This window comes from Molossus molossus, unplaced genomic scaffold, assembly GCF_014108415.1.
Source record: "Molossus molossus isolate mMolMol1 unplaced genomic scaffold, mMolMol1.p scaffold_m16_p_9, whole genome shotgun sequence".
NCBI lineage: Eukaryota > Metazoa > Chordata > Mammalia > Chiroptera > Molossidae > Molossus > Molossus molossus.
In genome coordinates this window covers 94,914,242-94,931,928 of record NW_023425403.1, presented here as the reverse complement: position 1 = coordinate 94,931,928, position 17,687 = coordinate 94,914,242, and the positions used below count along the sequence as shown (strand labels likewise).

The window sequence follows — 17,687 nt, the reverse complement described above, 5'->3', positions numbered from 1 at the left end:
TTTATGGATGGAGCGAATGGTAGACTTGTTCAAGCCGTAATGGCAGGCAACCTCCATGATTTTCTTGTCATCTTTGATTATATCCAAGTTTCACCTTCTCCTGGATGGTAAGCATCTTCCTCCGATGCTTAGTTTCATCGTCAGAAGGCTTAGAAGAAGCAACACATTTAGGAGCCATTGTGGGGTTTAGGTAAAAGTTCTCAAATAGCAAACACTTACAAGAGCAAAGATGCTTCTGATGCACAGAGATGTAGAAGCGTGTATGAGAGAAATGAACTTGCATGAGGCGGAGCCAATCAGTGGCCAGGATAGAAAGAGGATAGGATAGCCAATCAGTGAACAGCACACTCTGATTGGCTTGGTTTCACCACACCTGATTTTTTGGAAAAAAGTTATTGCCCACACACAAGGAGTGGTCAAGCGGTTGCACCTGGCATTGAAGGATTTGCGGGGGTGCTCAAATACATACATACTGTAATTTTAATTGTAATACAGGGATGTATAATTGACTCAGACAACCGAGTGCACGCTGTATCATTTTCACTATCTCGATCAACTTTTTAGTGAATATATTTGAAAAAAACGTGACAGACTGAACTTGTGAAAGTCGAAGTGCGAAGTGGCGAGAGACAACTGTATATTCTTGTTAAGTTCCAACTTATTCTAGCAATTATTGAAAAAGAGGTATTGAAATCTGACTATAATTGTGAATTTGTTGATTTCCTCCTTGTAGTTCCATCAAGTTTTTGCTTCACATATTTTGAAGCTCTGTTATTTGGGGCATAAATATTTAGGATTATTATAGCCTTCTCGTTAACTGGCCCCTTTATTATTATGAAATGGCTTTCTTTATCCATGGTAATATTCTTTGCTCTGAAACCTACTTTGTTTCATGTTAATATAGCCACACCAGTTTTCTTTTTACTAGTGTCAACGTCGGCATGTATATTATTTCCATCCTCTCATTCTTTAAGGTTTTGTATCTTTGTATGTAAAGAGTGTTGGGTCTTGCTTTCTATCCAATCTGACAATTTCTGTCTTTTAATTAGGATTTTTAAAGATCATTTACATTTAATATGATTGTTGATATTATATTTAAATTTATCATTTTGCTATTTTCTATTTGTTCCATCTGTTCTATCTGTTCACTGTTTCTTTTCCTTTTTCTGCCTTCTTTTAGATTATTTTTTGTAACTTTTTTCTCTTTTGTTGGCTTATTAGCTATACCTGTTTTATTATTCTACTGGTTGCTTTAGGATTTATGGTCTACATGTTCAGCTTACCACAGTCTAAAGTGATATTACACCACTTCACATGTAGCAAAAGAACCTAATATCATATTTCTATTTTACTCCTCCTGGCCTTTATTATACTGTTGTCATGTATTTTGCTTATGCATGTTAGAAACCCCACAATACACTGTTATTTTGTTTCAATAGTTGATTATCTTAAAAGAGAATTTTAATAAATCTTTCACATGTACCCAGTTACCAGTTACCTTTTCCAGTGCTCATCATTCCTCTGTGTAGTAGATCTATACTTCCATCTGGTATCATTTTACTTTTGTCTGAAGGACTTTCTTTAACATTTATTATAGTGCAGTCTATCAGAGATGATATTGAATTTACAGTCTCCATGACACTCCCAGGTTCAAAGTGGGTAAGCATCAATTAACCTACTCCCTGCCATGCTATAAACAGCCTTGGCTAAACCAGAGAAGAGAAAAATGAAAAGGAGCATATTATATAACCATGAAATAGCCTAGAACCTTGCCTCTAAAAGTCCAGCTTGGGGTAGGAGAACTTGTGGTATGCCAGCATGTTAAAAGTGACTGAATAAACATGCGATGTCTTATCTTCTCAGAGATTTATAAGCAGTATATTTATACTGTCCATAGGATTATTATGGTATATAATGCAACATTTATATTAAATTTAAGACAAAACATGAAACTAAAGAAAGTTCTAACTTGGGACCAAGCTTCTAGGCAATTATTCATTCTTCTCCACTATTACCTATACTTTTGTGAAAAGTTTGAGGAGCAATGACTTTGATGATTATTCATGATTAAAATGTCTCCTAAAATTGGATGCTGTCAACAAATGTAGATTATTCATAGAGGTTTTTATTTAATTTGAATATGCATTTATGAATTGACCACTATATCCTGCTATTCAGCTCATAAATCATTTCTAATGGAATGAACAGTATACTTGATTACAAGTGTTTAAAATATCCATCATTATTCCTGTGGATAAAAATCAATTCTCATTCTTCTGGCTGTTAGCAAAACTGTCCAATTTTCTGATTCCAATCTAGGATAGAATAACAATGCACATAAAGAAACCTGTTAGAGACCTGGCCGGTTTGGCTCAGCAGTTAGAGCATTGGCCCATGGACAGAAGGGTCTCGGGTTTGATTCAGGACAGGGCATGCACCTGGGTTTCAGGTTCAATCCCAGACCCCAGTCGGGGTTGTGCAGGAGGCAACCAATCGATGTGTCTCTCTCACATTGATGTTTCTCTTTCTCTCCCTCCCACCCTCCCCTCCTTCCACTTTCTCTAAAAATCAATGGAAAAATATCCTCAGGTGAGGAATAACAAGAGCGAGAGAAAGAAACCTGTTAGAAATAGGCTTAAAATGGAGATAATAGGCTCACTATAAAGACACTACCAAAAAATCTGCTTCTAAGTCTGCATTGTAAGGAAATAAAAAAAGCAAAAATTTAACTATTAGATTATCCCTTTACTAGTAGGGAAAAAAAATAGGTTGGTATCAATATAAATACCCCAAATAAGAAGTGTTTAAATTATGGTACATCTTTATATTCTGTAGTAGAATACATATTCAGATATTAAAGCTGAATGTTTATTGCTAGTAATAATATTTCTTGCTCATTTGCTACTTCACCAGTGCCCTTATCTCTTTTATGCCTCTTTTATCAGAAAAAATCAAAACAGTCAGCTATGAACCTCCCTCCGCTTCTTGCTCCATATTTGCAGGTTATACACGTAACTATTTTCACCTGCTCCTTCCAATCACAGACGAAGAATTATCCTTTCTCTTTTTCCAAGTCAGTTCCTTTACGTGCACCCTTGATCCCATTGTCCCTCTTCTACAGAATCTTGCTTTACCTTTATCTCTCTTCGTTTTAATCTCTCCTCTCTGCTGACTCTTTCCCCACATTTGAAACTCTCACAACTGTAAATCTTCTCAATTATGTAACCTCCTCCTTACAGTTATCACCCTTTATTTCTGTTTTAAATAAGAAATGAAGAGACTTGAAATAATATCTTTTGTAACCTTTCTCAATTTTAGTATGCTTTTTAACCCCAACACAAACATAAATCTGCTACCATCAATCCATTGAGTGTGTCCTGGCAAACATTACTAAGAGCAAAATTACCAAATTCCATGATCTTTTCAATTTACTTTATCTGTCTTGATCTTCTGATACTACTGTTTCTTTCGTTCTGAAACCTCTCCCTACTGGCTTCTGTAACACTGAACGCTGTTGGTACCCCCTTCCATCCTTCTGCTATTTTTTCTGTTCTTTTTCTGTCTCCTCCTTGACCATTTACTAATGTTAATTCTCATTTCCTCACACTATATTCAGTCTCTGTGAGCAATGGTATCCATTATCCCCTTAATATTACCTATTTAATGATAGCTATTTCCAGCCCAGGCCTTTTTCCTAAGCCTCAGATACATATGTTGAGCTCCCTACTGAACTTCTCCACATGAATCTCCCACTGACATTTAATTTTCCATATTCAAATATGTCCTCATTGACTATCTCATCTTCTTCCCCTTTCTCAGTTTTTCATCCCACACTCTACACACACACACACACATTCCCCAAAGTCCCATTCTTCCTCTATTTGTCTCTATCCTGGTTAATTATACCACCACTGTACTATGCAACCAAGCCAGAGACTGGGGAGTCATTCTGAACTTCTCTCTCATCTCTAGTATTTCCCTAGTTCAAAATTTTATTATTTCCCACCGTGACTGTAAAACCACACATAAATTACTTCCATTTATTTAAAAAATAATTTAAAAAGCACATTTTACAACATTGCCAGTAATATTTAAATTATGAAATGACAAACATGTTACCATTAGCAAACCACGAAGAAATATATACAGTTTGCACTATTCCCAGAGATCAGAAATCTTGCTTATACCCCTGTGCAGAATAGTGTTTAACACATAGCAGTTATTGCTTTACTATCTGTTGTTCACTTTAGAATAAAGTAAATATGGCATATTTAAACATACCCATAATAATTATTAGCTTCATGTTAAACAGCCCAATAAATACTAATAGTATTCTTATTAATCTTATATAACAAAACATAACCTTTACACCTTGTTCTTCAGAATTTCTTATTTTATTTTAAATATTTATTGTTGTATGTATTACAGATGTTCCTCATTTTTCCCCCATTAATCCCCTCCCACCTTTTCCCATAATATTGTCTGTGTCCATTGGTTATGCATATAAGTTCTTTGGTTTATTTCTTTCTATCCCCCAACCCCTTTCCCTTTGAGGTTTGTCAGTCTAGCAATGAATTTGTGCTTCTTAATTCCTTCACCTTTTTCACCCATTCCCTCAACCCCCCTCCCAACTGGCAACCAACAAAATGTTCTCTGTATCTATGAGAATGTTTCTGTTCTGCCTGTTAATTTTGTTTGTAGATTCCATTATTGATAGATATGTATTCATTGCCATTTTGTTTTGTTAATATATTTTATCTTTTTCTTCAAAAAGACCCTTCATCATTTCATATAACAATGGATTGGTGGTGATGAACTCCTTTAACTTTTTCTTGTCTGGGAAACTCTTTATATGGCCATCGATTCTAAATGACAGCTTTGCAGGATAGAGTAATCTTGGTTGTAGGTTCTTGCTTTTCATCACTCTGAGTATTTCTTGCCACTCCCTTCTGGCCTGCAAAGTTTCTTTTGAGAAATCAGCTGACAGCCTTATGGAAACTCCCTTGTAGGTAACTAACTGCTTTTCTCTTGCTGCTTTTAAGATTCTCTCTTTGTCTTGAAACTTTTGCATTTTGATGATGATGTGTCTTGGTGTGAACCTCTTGGGGTTCATCTTGTTTGGAACTCTCTGTGCTTCCTGGACTTGTATGTCTGTTTCCTTCACCAAGTTAGGAAAGTTTTCTGCCATTATTGTTTCAAACAGGTTTTCAATTTCTTGTTCTCTCTCTTCTCCTTCCGGCACCCCCAAGATGCAGATGTTGGCACACTTGAAGTTGTCCCAGAGGCTCCTTACACTCTCCTAATTTTTTGGGGGTTCCTTTTTCTTTTTGCTGTTCTGATTGTGCGTTTTTTTCTTCCTTATATTCCAAATCGATGGTTTGCTCCTTGGATTTACGAACTCTACTATTGAATCTGTGTAAATTATTCTTTATTTCAGTTAAAGCCTCCTTCGTTTCTAACTGTGCATCCATCATTTCTGCCTGGTCCCTTTTTATGCTCTTGAGGCCCTCACTAAGTTCACTGAGCATCCTTATAAGAGGTATTTTCAACTCAGCATCTGTTAGGTTGCTTATTTCCATTTCACTTAGTTCTTTTCTTGGGGTTTTGTTCTGTTCTTTCATTTGGGGCCTGTTTCTTTTTCTCCTCATTTTGGCTACCTCCCTGTGTTTGTTTCTGTGTATTATTTAACGAGAGGTATGGGGCTATCTGAGACCAGATGCTGCTTGTTTGAAAGAATTTAGGAAAACCTGAAGCAGGATCCAAGACAGGCCAATCCTATGGTGAAGCCACTGGCAACAGCTTGGGTGAGCTTGAAAGTTGGGTGGGGCGGGGCCTCAGGGAATCACCAGGGTGGAGCTACCAGTGTGAGCCAGGTTGCTGGAGTCTCAGATATGGAGACTGTCTGCCGCCCCAGGGAAGGGCTCACCAAAGGAACAAAGGCCTCTGACAGCACGTTTGTCCTGAGAAAGCCCCCTCTCCAGCCCTCACTCCAGTGCCAAACAGCTCATTTCTTCCCTGTATGTCTCTGCCGCCCCTCGAGCAGGCTCTCTTCCAAGCTTAGAGGGAGTGAATCTGATAAGTCCATGCGCGGGCCCTTTAAGAGGAATTGCCTGGGGCTCCAGCGTGTCAGCTTCCCTGAGCCTCAGTTCCCGCTGGTTTTTCCAGCCAGAAGTTATGGGGACTTCTCTTCCTGGCACTGGAACCCTGAGCGGGGCACCTGGTGTGGGACGGGGACCCCTCAGTCCTCAGGAAGGCCCTTCCCAGCCGAGGTATCCTCCTGTTTTTTATCCGCCACACGTGGGTGTGGGACCAGCCCGTCGGGCAGGATGTGGCTGCTGCTTTAATTCCGTAGTTGTAGGACTTCCATTCAGCTCGATTTCAGGCGGTTTTGAATAATGGTTGTTCTGTAGTTTAGTTGTAACTTTGATGTGGTTGTGGGAGGAGGCGATACCGCGTTTACCTAGGCCGCCATCTTGACCGGAAGTCCCATCAGAATTTCTTTAAAGCATATACCACACACACACACACATCAAGAACTGGATTCCCTACAAATTGAGATTACTTTCACTCCTATTCTACTGTCATAGACAAATCTTAGTCTGTCTGTGATCCCACAGTTTCTATCCATTCCTCATCCCCAAAATGATGAAAGTGAATGTACCCTCATGGATACCTTTACATTAAGAATAGTGTGACTGACTTAGGTGGATCAGAGGGATCCCACTGCCTCCCCAAGTCTTTCGTACTTTGCTGTATGATGTCTGAAAGATGTACCCTTTAATTCTCAAGATACAAATTGCAATTTTCCTGAAGAAGAGAAACAAAGAACAATATTCAGTAATACTAAATGAATGAAATTCAATAATGCTAATATACAAAAGACAAATAGAGCCTTCCTTTGTCAATTGGGAAAGAGAGGGTAAAGTCCTATATTGTTAAGGGGGCTTCAGAAGCAGGGCCTTCCTGGTTTAAAAAAAATTTGTTTTTAATGCACATTATTTTATAATTAGAGGGGAAACATTCAAAAACAAGTCCACAGGTCTAGTTTTATGGGCAAATATAAGTTATATACGACTGTATATACTAACATTTTTTACATCTAAATAATTAAACTTTAGGAATTTCAATTTTATATAAAAGGAAAAGGAAATTTGAGTAAAAATAAAGGTACATGGGGGATCATTAGATTTAGGCATATGCTACAAGAATTTCTTATCAGGAAAAGGTTTTGTATCTACCATACTATATTAGTAGTTTTGTAGTTTATATCATCCTGAGTTCACTGGGTCAAAAGTTAACAGTAAGAGGTCATCAAGTAAATGAAATGTTAACAGCAAAAATTAAAGGATTTAAATTAAAAACATAGGGCTTACTCCTATGATGAAGAAAAGTAAGGAAAAAGTGTTCCCACTAGAGCTGTAAACTGTTCACCTATTTAAAATAAATTACTTCTTCAGAGCTGCCTTAAAAAGTTAATTTGTTTTAAACACATAAGCATTTCTTTGCCAAAAGAGAATGTGCTATATTTTATGCTCATTTCCCTATGGATTTGTTCTACAAGAAATAATTTTTCACATATTAAGTATAGAAATGTCGTTCTCAACTGCCATAGAGAACTGGTCATACGTCCTGAATCATGTCTTCCAGAAAGCAAAGGGCTTCAATTTTTGTTTGCTACAAGTAAGAAAGAAATGAATATTAAGAGATTCCTGGTTCGCTGTCCCCTCAACTTCCAGAATAAGGCTTATCCTAAGTCAATAAAGTCTCTGAGATAGTCATGAGTTGTAGTTTTTAGAAGTTTTTACCCATTGTGCCTGGCCGGTGTGGCTCAGTGGATTGAGTGTCATCCCATGGACTGAGAGGTCCCAGTTCAATTCCTGGTCAGGGCACATGCCTGGGTTTCAGGTTTTGGGTTCAATCCCTGGTGGTGGTGTGTGCAGGAGGCAACTGATCAATGTGTCTCTCTCATATCGATGTTTCTATCTCTCCCTTCTTCTCTCTCTAAAAAAATCAATAAAATTATTTTTAAAAAAGATTTTGTTAACCCAGTGATTTGAAAAAATGTTTTTACCATTGTAAAGTTTAAAACCCTTCAATTTTCTTTTGATAAAGAGCTAAAAATAGATCTAGTTCTATTATTTACAATCTTTTTTATTATTTAAAATTGATTCCCAAACACAAACATTTTAATGGCTAAGACAAAAAGTTAACCAACCCTTGGTATATTTCAGACCAAATATATGGTATATGATTTGCCATTCTAGGTGTCACTTTTGAGAGAGGCCCTATTAACCTGAAGAATAACCAGAAGGGAGCCAAGCTACTGAAGGGTTTAAATCATAAAGCAATCAAAGAAACTAAAAGGATGTTTGGGGAGTGGGGATTCAGTTGTCTTCTGGTTGAAATAACAGCAGTCATATTTAAAGGGTTATCACATATAGATGGAAATGAATTTGTTCTCAGTAGCTAGAGGGGGCACTCTGACAATGGTGGCAGTTACAGAGTCATGTTTTCACTATTAAGATTCTATGATTCCAACACTGACAGGCATGGTTCGTTGTTAGAGGGTCAGCCCTTGCACCAAAGGATCTTGGATTCGATTTCTGGTCAAGGGCACATACCTGGGTTGCAGGTTCTATCCCCAGCCGGGGGGGTGCATGTGGGAGGCAACCAATTGATGTGTCTCTATCATATTGATGTTTCTCTCTCTCTCCCTCTCTCTCTCTCCTCCCCTCCTTCCTCTCTCCCATTCTCTCTAAAAAATAGTAATAATAAAATAAATAAAAAACAAAAAAAGATTCTATGATTCCACCCTGGCCAGTTTGGCTCAGCAGTTAGAGCGTCGGCCTGTGACCAGAGAGTCCTAGGTTCGGTTCCCACTAAGGCCATGTACCTTGGTTGCAGTTTGTCCTTGGCCCAGTTGGGGTTGTGTGGGTGGCAGCCAGTCGATGTGTCTCTCTCACATCGATGTTTCTCTCTCCTCCCCCCTCTCTTCCTCCCGCTCTGTCTGAAGATAAATGCAAAAAAAAAAAAAAAAAAAAAAAAAAGGATGTCCTTGGGTGAGGATAAAAAAATAAAATAAAATTACTTAGTTCCCTTAAAAAAAAAAAAAAGATTCTATGATTCCAAACCTGAATAGGTTAAATTTTCTTTATTAAGTCTTATAAAATTTAACATTATTTTAAAAACAATGTTTCAAAACATTGGTTTTACTATTTCTTCTAAGACCAGCATTGTCATACAAATTTTTTAGAAAGTAGATAACTGAAACCAATGGGTTTATCTATTTCTAGATATCCTTATTGGTAAAATGGGGGAAAAGTTCAAATCTCTTCAATAAATATTAACCATTATTAATTATAAAGGAATTTTAGTTCAGTCCCATAATCTGTGTCCAAGAATATGGAAGCAAAACGATTCTTCATATAAGGAAAAAACCTTATACCTCCATAATCTTAATAAAATCTGAGTTGGAAATGCTCTATGTATCTGAATCTGTTCTAGTCACTTCCAAAAATTGAGACTCTAATGCAAAGTAAATTTACCAAAATAAAGGTACACTTCCTCATGCATGTATAAATTTTCTCCCATGTAACTCATATCGGTATAGTTACAAAATTACTTAAGACAAAAATCAAAAACCCAAAACACTACCTTTAGTAGTTTCTAAACTATTTTTAGTTTGTTTGATGTTTGCTTGTTTTTTTGTCTTATATGATTAATAACAGGTCATCCAAATCTTATGGATAATAAAGTACATATTCTCTCAGGGAAGAATCTACCCAACTGTAGAATAAATCTGTTTCTATACTGTATATTTCCTTAAACTAATACCTAATTAATTAAAGTATATAGTAATGATCCATTTAAGTAACCTCTGAGGAGGATTTTATAATTTTTCTTTTAATGTACCAATTAGCTACAGGGAAAAGAAACTATCAAAGTTATCTGACCAAACAAAGACATAGTCAATATCTAAAATAAACTATAGGCTTGTACTTTGAAAAGGGAATGTGGACTGGCGAATTTTTAGGAAAAGCTAATCACATTCTTACCAAAAATTTCAGTAAATGTTGTGTAGGTTTATGCTTTCAGCAGTAGTAAGTTCATCTTGAGGTCTGACACGTCACAAACTTAAAAAAGATAAAAAGTACTTTTACTGATGGACTACTTACCATGTTTAGAAGTTTAATTTAAGCCCTGGACAGTTTTGCTTGGTGGTTAGAGCATTGGTCCTCAGAACAGAGTCTTAGGTTCAAGTCCCAATCATGGGCATGTACCTCAGGTTGTGGGTTCGATCCCTGGCCTCAGTTGTGCGGGAGGCAACCAACTGATGTGTCTCTCTCACATTGATATTTCTCTCGCTCTCTCTCTCTCTCCCTCTCTCTTTCCCTCCCTTACTCCCTCTCACTCTATCTATAAATAAATAAATAAATAAATAAAGCCCTGCAGGTGTGGCTCAGTGGATTGAGCCTCATCCTATGGACTAAGAAGTCCTGGTTCGATGGTCAGGGCACATGCCCAGGTTGAAGGCACCATCCCCAAAGGAGGGCGTGCAGGAGGCAGCCAAACGACTTTTCTCTCTCACATCAATGTTTCTATATCTTTATCCCTTTCGCTCTAGAAAAGTCAAGAAAAACACATATTTTTTTTCTTTATTGATTTTAGGGAGAGAGAGATAGAAACATAGCTGAGAGAGAACATCAATTGGCTGCCTCCTGCACGCCCCCCACTGGGGATTGGGCCCACAACCTGGGCATGTGCCCTGACCAGGAAACGAACCAGCGACCTCTTGGTGCATGGGTTGCGCTCAACCACTGAGCCACACCGGCCAGGCTAAAAATATATATATTTTTTAAATCCATGGGAAAATATCCTCAGGTGAGGATTAAAAAATAAAAAGTTTAGCCCTGGCCTGTTTGGTTCAGCAGTTAGATGGCCCACAGACTGGAGAGTCCCAGGTTCTGTTCCCGCTAAGGATACTACTTCAGTTGCAGTTTGTCCCCAGCCCTGGTTGGGGTAGTGTGGGTGTTGACTGTCCGATAGCCTGGGAACTGGCGCCAGGCAAACTGCTCGACCATTGTTTCGATTGCTCAGCCTTGCCTCCCACACTGTTCCGGAACGGCCTGCCCCCAGCCGGTAGACTAACTCCCATCTTGCTCTTATCGACTCACATTCCAGAGGCTCCCATGCATAGCCCCCCGCAAGGTCAAACCCTAACAGACAAATCTCAGCTGCAACGGGCAGATATAAAAAGCACAAACCCCAGCATCGGGCGCAGCTTCTAGGACTCAACCCCCTGGAGTCTGTGAACCCGCCCGGAGTGTACCCAATAAAGACTGATCCCTGTTTATTCAGCTGTTTGGCTCTCCAGTCTCTCTCTGTTTTTCGGCGGCGCGCCCAATTCCTTACAGTGACCACTCGATGCATCTCTCTCACATCGATGTTTCTCTCTCTCTCTTTCTCCCATTTTCCCTCCTGCTCTATCTGAAGAAAAATGCAAGAATGTCCTAGAGCCCTAGCTGGTTTGGCTCAGCGGTTGGAGCGTTGGCCTGCAGTCCAGAGAGACCCGGGTTCGGTTCCCGCTAAGGGCATGTACCTTGGTTGCAGTTTGTCCCCGGCCCTGAATGGGCTGTGCAGGTGGCAGCCACTTGATGTGTACCTTTCATGTCGATGTTTCTCTCTCTCTTCCTCTCTTTCCCTCCCACTCTATCTGAATAATAAATGGAAAAATGTCCTCAGGTGAGGATAAAAAAAAAAAAAGAATGTCCTCGAGTGAGGATAAAAAATAAAATAAAAAAATAAAAAGTTTAATTTGAAATGTTCAGGTAAATATTAAACTTGAAACCTTAAAAACCCATAGTAGAAATAAATGGCTATGAGAAACATTTTTTTAAACCAGCTATTATTAAATCTTGTCCTTTTTATGTTTACTATAATTCTTGTAGTTGTAGTTATAATATTTCTGGAGGGTAAAATCCTAAGCATAGCCCTGGCCAGTTTTGCTCAGCGGTTAGAGCGTAGGCCTGCAGACTAATGAGTCTCGGGTTTGATTCAGGTCAAAGGCACACATACCTCAGTTGCAGTTCCTCCCAGGCCCTGGTCAGGATCATGCAGGAGGCAGCTAGTTGATGTGTCTCTCTCACATTGATGTTTCTCTCTTTCCCTCCCTCCCTCCCAACTCTATCTCAAGATAAGTGGAAAAATATCCTTGAGTGAGGATTTAAAAAAAAAAAATCCTAAGCATAGCTATTTATAGCACAAAGTTTTAAATATATGATAATAAACAAGTACAAAACAGTCTTAAAACACAACACCTAGTTTGTAATAGATACTCATAAACATTAATTTATTTCAATTAGAAAATAGCTTTCACATTTCAATATGTAACAAGTACCATTTTATATTCTTTACGATTTTAACCCACAGATTAGAAGAATACATAGAACAAGAGATTCTCAGATTTGTTCAAGTGCCAGAGCAATTGGTGATCCTGTCTCTCTGCTGAGTACCATTCATTCCCATTAAATACTTATGAATGCCAGCAACTATAGAAAAGACGCAAAACAAGAACATAGTCCCACCCACTAGAAAATTCTCAAAACCAGATAGATAGATAGATAGATAGATAGATAGATAGATAGATAGAAAGAAACACTACCTCAGCCACACATCAATATACAGGCAAAAGGCTGTTTATATATTAGTTTCTTGTTACAGCCACTGTAACAAGTTACCCTAAGCTTAGTGGCTTGAAACAACAGAAATATCATCTAACAATTCTGGAGATTAGAATTCTAAAATGGGTCTCAGTGGGCTAAAATCAAAGTGCAGGCAGAGCTACATTCCTTTCTGGAGTCTCTAGGGGAGAATCTGTTTGCTTGTCTTTCAGAGACTTCCCTCATTCCTTGGCTTATGGCCCCCTTCTATTTTCAAAGCTAGCAATAGCAGATTGAGTCTTTCTCACATCTTACCACTCTGACACTCACTTCTGCTTCCCCCTTCCACATATGGGCCTACTCAGATAATCTGGGATAGTCTATTTTAGGTCATCCGAGTAGAAACCTTAATTCTATCTGCAACCCTTGCCATGTAACGTAATATATTCATAGATCCTGGGATATGGACATCTTTGGGAGGACCATTATTCTGCTACCATATATATGAACAGTTTTTCCCCAGGAACTCCATCAACCATCATCCACCTCTGAAATTATGCAAACTGTTCACACATATGCATGATTCTAGAGAAAGGATATATAACTTTCAACAAATTCTCAGTTTCAGAATCACTGGACTAGTTCATAGAACACCAGTGTTCCTTAGAAACATAGTTTGGTGGTGTCAACAGTTCCAAATTTTAGATCAGCCTTTTAACATGTATATTTTTAACTTTGATTAGAAAATGTTAATATGGGTTGAAAGTTTCTGCTTAAGTATATTTTTCTCTGTGTTTTTAGAAGTAGTTGTAATCATGCTAATTACAGTTCTTTATATCTTGCACTTACAAACATTTTTCCATGTTGGTCTGCATCATTTTGTGATGATGCTAATAGTAAATGCAGTAGATATTCCACAATTTACTTAATTATCTTCCTACCATTAGACATTTCATTCTACTACCCTCCTTTTTACTATTATATTTAATGCTTGAATGATGCTCTGATATAGATTTTTTTCCATATTTTGAATTTATTTCACCTAGACAAAATGCCTGAAATTAGAGTTTCTGGCAGGAAAGATATGAATACCTAGCCTTGGTCTCTAATATGGTTCTCCACTAACAGGGCTCCTTAGAGAAAAGGCTAATTCCAGGGTGAAGCAGGGTAAGGATAAGAAAAACATGGAACATCTTATTATACCACAAAGTTAGAAAGTGTTTTTAAAAAATGATGTAGGCATGTCACAAAGACACAGGAGCTAGACTAAAGGTGCTCCCTCTGGTTAAATCTGGGACAATTTGAATACCAAAATAATTAAATATAGACTTAAATATTAAAGGTGAAAGGTCATGATGTAAGTAACTTACCTTCAAGTGGTTAAGGAAAAAAGTATACAAAATATACACATATAAATATAGATTGAAAGTACGCATGAAATAAAAAAAATACAGAAATGGAAAAACAGGAATTCATAAGTTAATGCAGATACAGAAATAAATAAGGCTCTTTGTTTGCAGTAGAATGTTGTGGGCCAACTGGTAAATGTGGAGGGAGTACTAGATTGGTTGAATCATTTTGCAACCATCATGGGAAAATTATATCAGCAATAATGGATGCTAAATTTAAATGGGAATTTTGATGAAGAACAGGATATATCTTCAATGTCTCCCCAGAAATTGCTTGTTAATTGCCAGGAAAAACAAAAAACTATAAAGTGGAAAATTCAAGCCACATGTGAACCAGAAGAACAAATTTAACATCATCTGTGAGGGACAGATGGCTATCATGTGCTTCCAGAAGTGATACCCTGAGAAGGACACATGTCACCTGTACAGTAATTCAGTTGAAATGTATAACCTCAGTCTAATTATGACGAGACATCAGACAAAAACAAAATAAGAAATATTCTATTAAAAATGGGGGTGGGGAGACAAGCTGCATTCTTCAAAGACGTCAAGGTAAAGATTTTTTAAAGGCTATGAAAATGTTCCAAAGTAAAGGATATTAAAGACTCAGGACAACTAAATGCAGTACCTAACCCTAGACTGAATCTGTCCTGGAGGGGGAAATGCTCTAAAGAGCAATCTACAAAATTAGAATATGATTGTAGATTAAAATATTGTTTTGATGTAAATTTAGGAAGTTTATAAGAAATATACTCTCAAGTATTTAGGAGCGAAAGGACCAGGATGTATGTAATTTAACCTCAAATTGTTCAGAAAAAAAAAAGCATATAAACATACATAAATAAGAAAAGAGACTCTGTGCATAAGAGGAAACAAATGAAATGGGTGTTCTCTGAACTATTTTTTCCCAAATTTTTGTAAATTTAAAATCATTTCCAAATAAAAAAAGTTTTTTAAAAATTAAGTCCACCGCAGAGAAATAAGACCAATAGGAAAATAAAAGGTACTCATCCAAGTTTTTTTTTAAACATTGAATAATGTATACTGAATTTTCAAGTTACTGTTTAAAATGTTTTCTTATTTAAGAGTCTTCATTCTTTCTTAAAAGGTGAACAGACCTATAGCTTTCACAATTTTCTCTAAAAACGTTAGTATGTTGAAGCCAACATACCATCAGTTGTAGCTTACTCATTACAAATAGCAGGAGGGAAAAAACAAGCATTGGAAGTACAAGACCTATGTTCTCCACATTACCCATATTTACTGTTCATTAACTGGGTGATAGCATTCCAGTTTCCAAGTAAAACCTCAGATTTTAAATTATGACTTCATTTCTACTCTTATGACAAGTAAAGTGTATGCAGAGACACAAACTGGATGGATGAAAGGGGTGGAGGAAGGAATATTAACTCTTCACTGTATTCAAGATAAAGCTGAAAACTGCCCTAATTGAGTACCTAAATATTCGAGTTCTTTCTTTTCATAAAGTACATCATTTTGGGGAGTATTAAAATTTGGGAAAGTTATTCTGAAGTAAAAGCGCTTTTTATTTTCTTTAAAATTCAACTCAGGAATTTGCACCCCCTTGTGGTCAAATAAAATTTTTCATTTACAAAATACCATTTTTCCAATTGGGCTTTTTGTTCAGGCATAGAAACCATGTTTCTTTTTGTTCAGGCATAGGAACCATGTTACTTTTTGTTCAGGCATAGGAACCATGTTACTTGAATCATTTTAGTAATTTAAGAGTTTTAATGAAGAATTTTGGGTTTATTAAATAGATTTTAAACAAAGCAGGGCTTTAATCTAAAAGTAACCCCCATATAAACTTTAGTCTGTGCATAATGGAGATAATAATTGCACCCATCTCATGAGAATTCAACGGAAAAATGCATATATACTTAGCACAGTATCTGACACAGTAAATACTTAATGTTATTATTTATCAACAACAACATCATAAATTGTATAGTCATTCTCTTGACAGACTATACTAAAAGAGAGCTAGATCAAAAATTTACCAATCCATGAAGTTCAATGCCATCTTGCAAATAAGTTCCCCAAATATATCACTTATCAGGACTTCCTCTAGCTGATTCTCCCCACAGATACATTATATTTTTAAAATACAAAGACAATGTAATTATCTCTGGATGATTTGGATGATTTTTACTTTATTTTCGACTGGCCTGATATTTTTCTTTAACTTTAATAATTAGAAGAGCAATAAAACCATTTCATTTCCATGTTACTCTTATGAAATGGTAAAACAAAATACCATCCTTATTCATCTGACTGAAATCATTACTCATATTTGGCAAAAATCGTAGGTCAGGCTAAGTTATCATTTTAAGGGACTCGAATATGAATGCTAATTCCTAATGACACTAACTATAGTTTGATTTTTAAAACACCTCTTAAAGAAGTCATTTAAAAAAAAATCAGTGTTAAAGACTATTACCTAATATTAATAATATGCCAAGCACTATTCAATACCTTAAATATATTAACTCATTTATATCTTTACAACCACCCAGTGAGGTACTAGCATTACTCCTTTAACAGAAGATTAGAGAAAAAGTAACATGTAGAGTCATGACTTGCAAGTAGCAGAGCTGAGATTCAAACTTAGGCAGTTTGATTCTAGAATCCACTCACTTAACCAGTGCACCAAAGTACCATACATAAGACACACATACAACTCAGCCATATTACTTCTTGATCTTAAATTATTAAAATCCATTTCTTTTTCAGTTGTATCTCAGTAATGCAAATTGTGCTGGCCTTCTCCCATTTTCCCTCTTCTTTTTACTTCTTGCACTTATCATATTCATTGTTTTAACCCTCACAATGATAATGTCTTCATATACTTAAAACAGTTATGGTTCATCACAAGTTGTTTTGCAAACAAAAACTGGAAGAAGAAAAAAACACACACAAAAAAAAACCAAAAAACAATAATACCCCATATTTTAAACTGCTGAATTCTTTAGAAACTTCATTATAAATTGGAATCAGGAAAAAGGTAACCAATCAAAACTAATCTTAAAATCTAATTATTTAGGATCAGTGGCAGTTAAAACAATTTATTTTTTCATTTTAACTAGCCTGTTGGCAGATAGGATAACTCTACCAAGCAAATGAATTATTGAAAAAGGTTTTTAAAGAAGGTGTTAAAATATTAATAACTTTATCATTTTAGTTGTATCAGAGCGCCTCAGTTTTGTTTTACTTTTATTAATATTTTTTCTTTATTGATTTTAGAGAGGAAGGGAAAGGGAGAGAGATAGAAACATCAATTGGCCGCCTCCTGCACACCCCCCACTGGGGATCTGGCCCACAACCTGGACATGTACCCTGACCGGGAATGGACAGCAACCTCCTGGTGCATGGGTCCACGCTCAACCACTGAGTCAGCGGGCTGGGCATTGGACCTCATTTTTTAAGGTAGACACAAATTTGCCTAGGTCTTGTGCTTCCACTTTCTGGTTGTAAGGCTTTGGGGCAAGTTTCTTGATCTGGGTCTCGGATCTCATGTGTAAAATGAGGATAATACCTACTTCTTAGCGCTGTTGTGAGTTATAAACAGGATCAATCCATAAATAATTTAGCACCGTAC

General features: G+C 36.9%; 1 protein-coding gene across 2 annotated transcripts in view; it reads left to right on the top strand.

The window, feature by feature from the left end:
• SPRYD7 (SPRY domain containing 7) overlaps nt 1-17,687 on the top strand; it is a 241,640-nt gene that overhangs the window by 37,360 nt on the left and 186,593 nt on the right. The gene's annotated exons all lie outside the window — the stretch shown is intronic.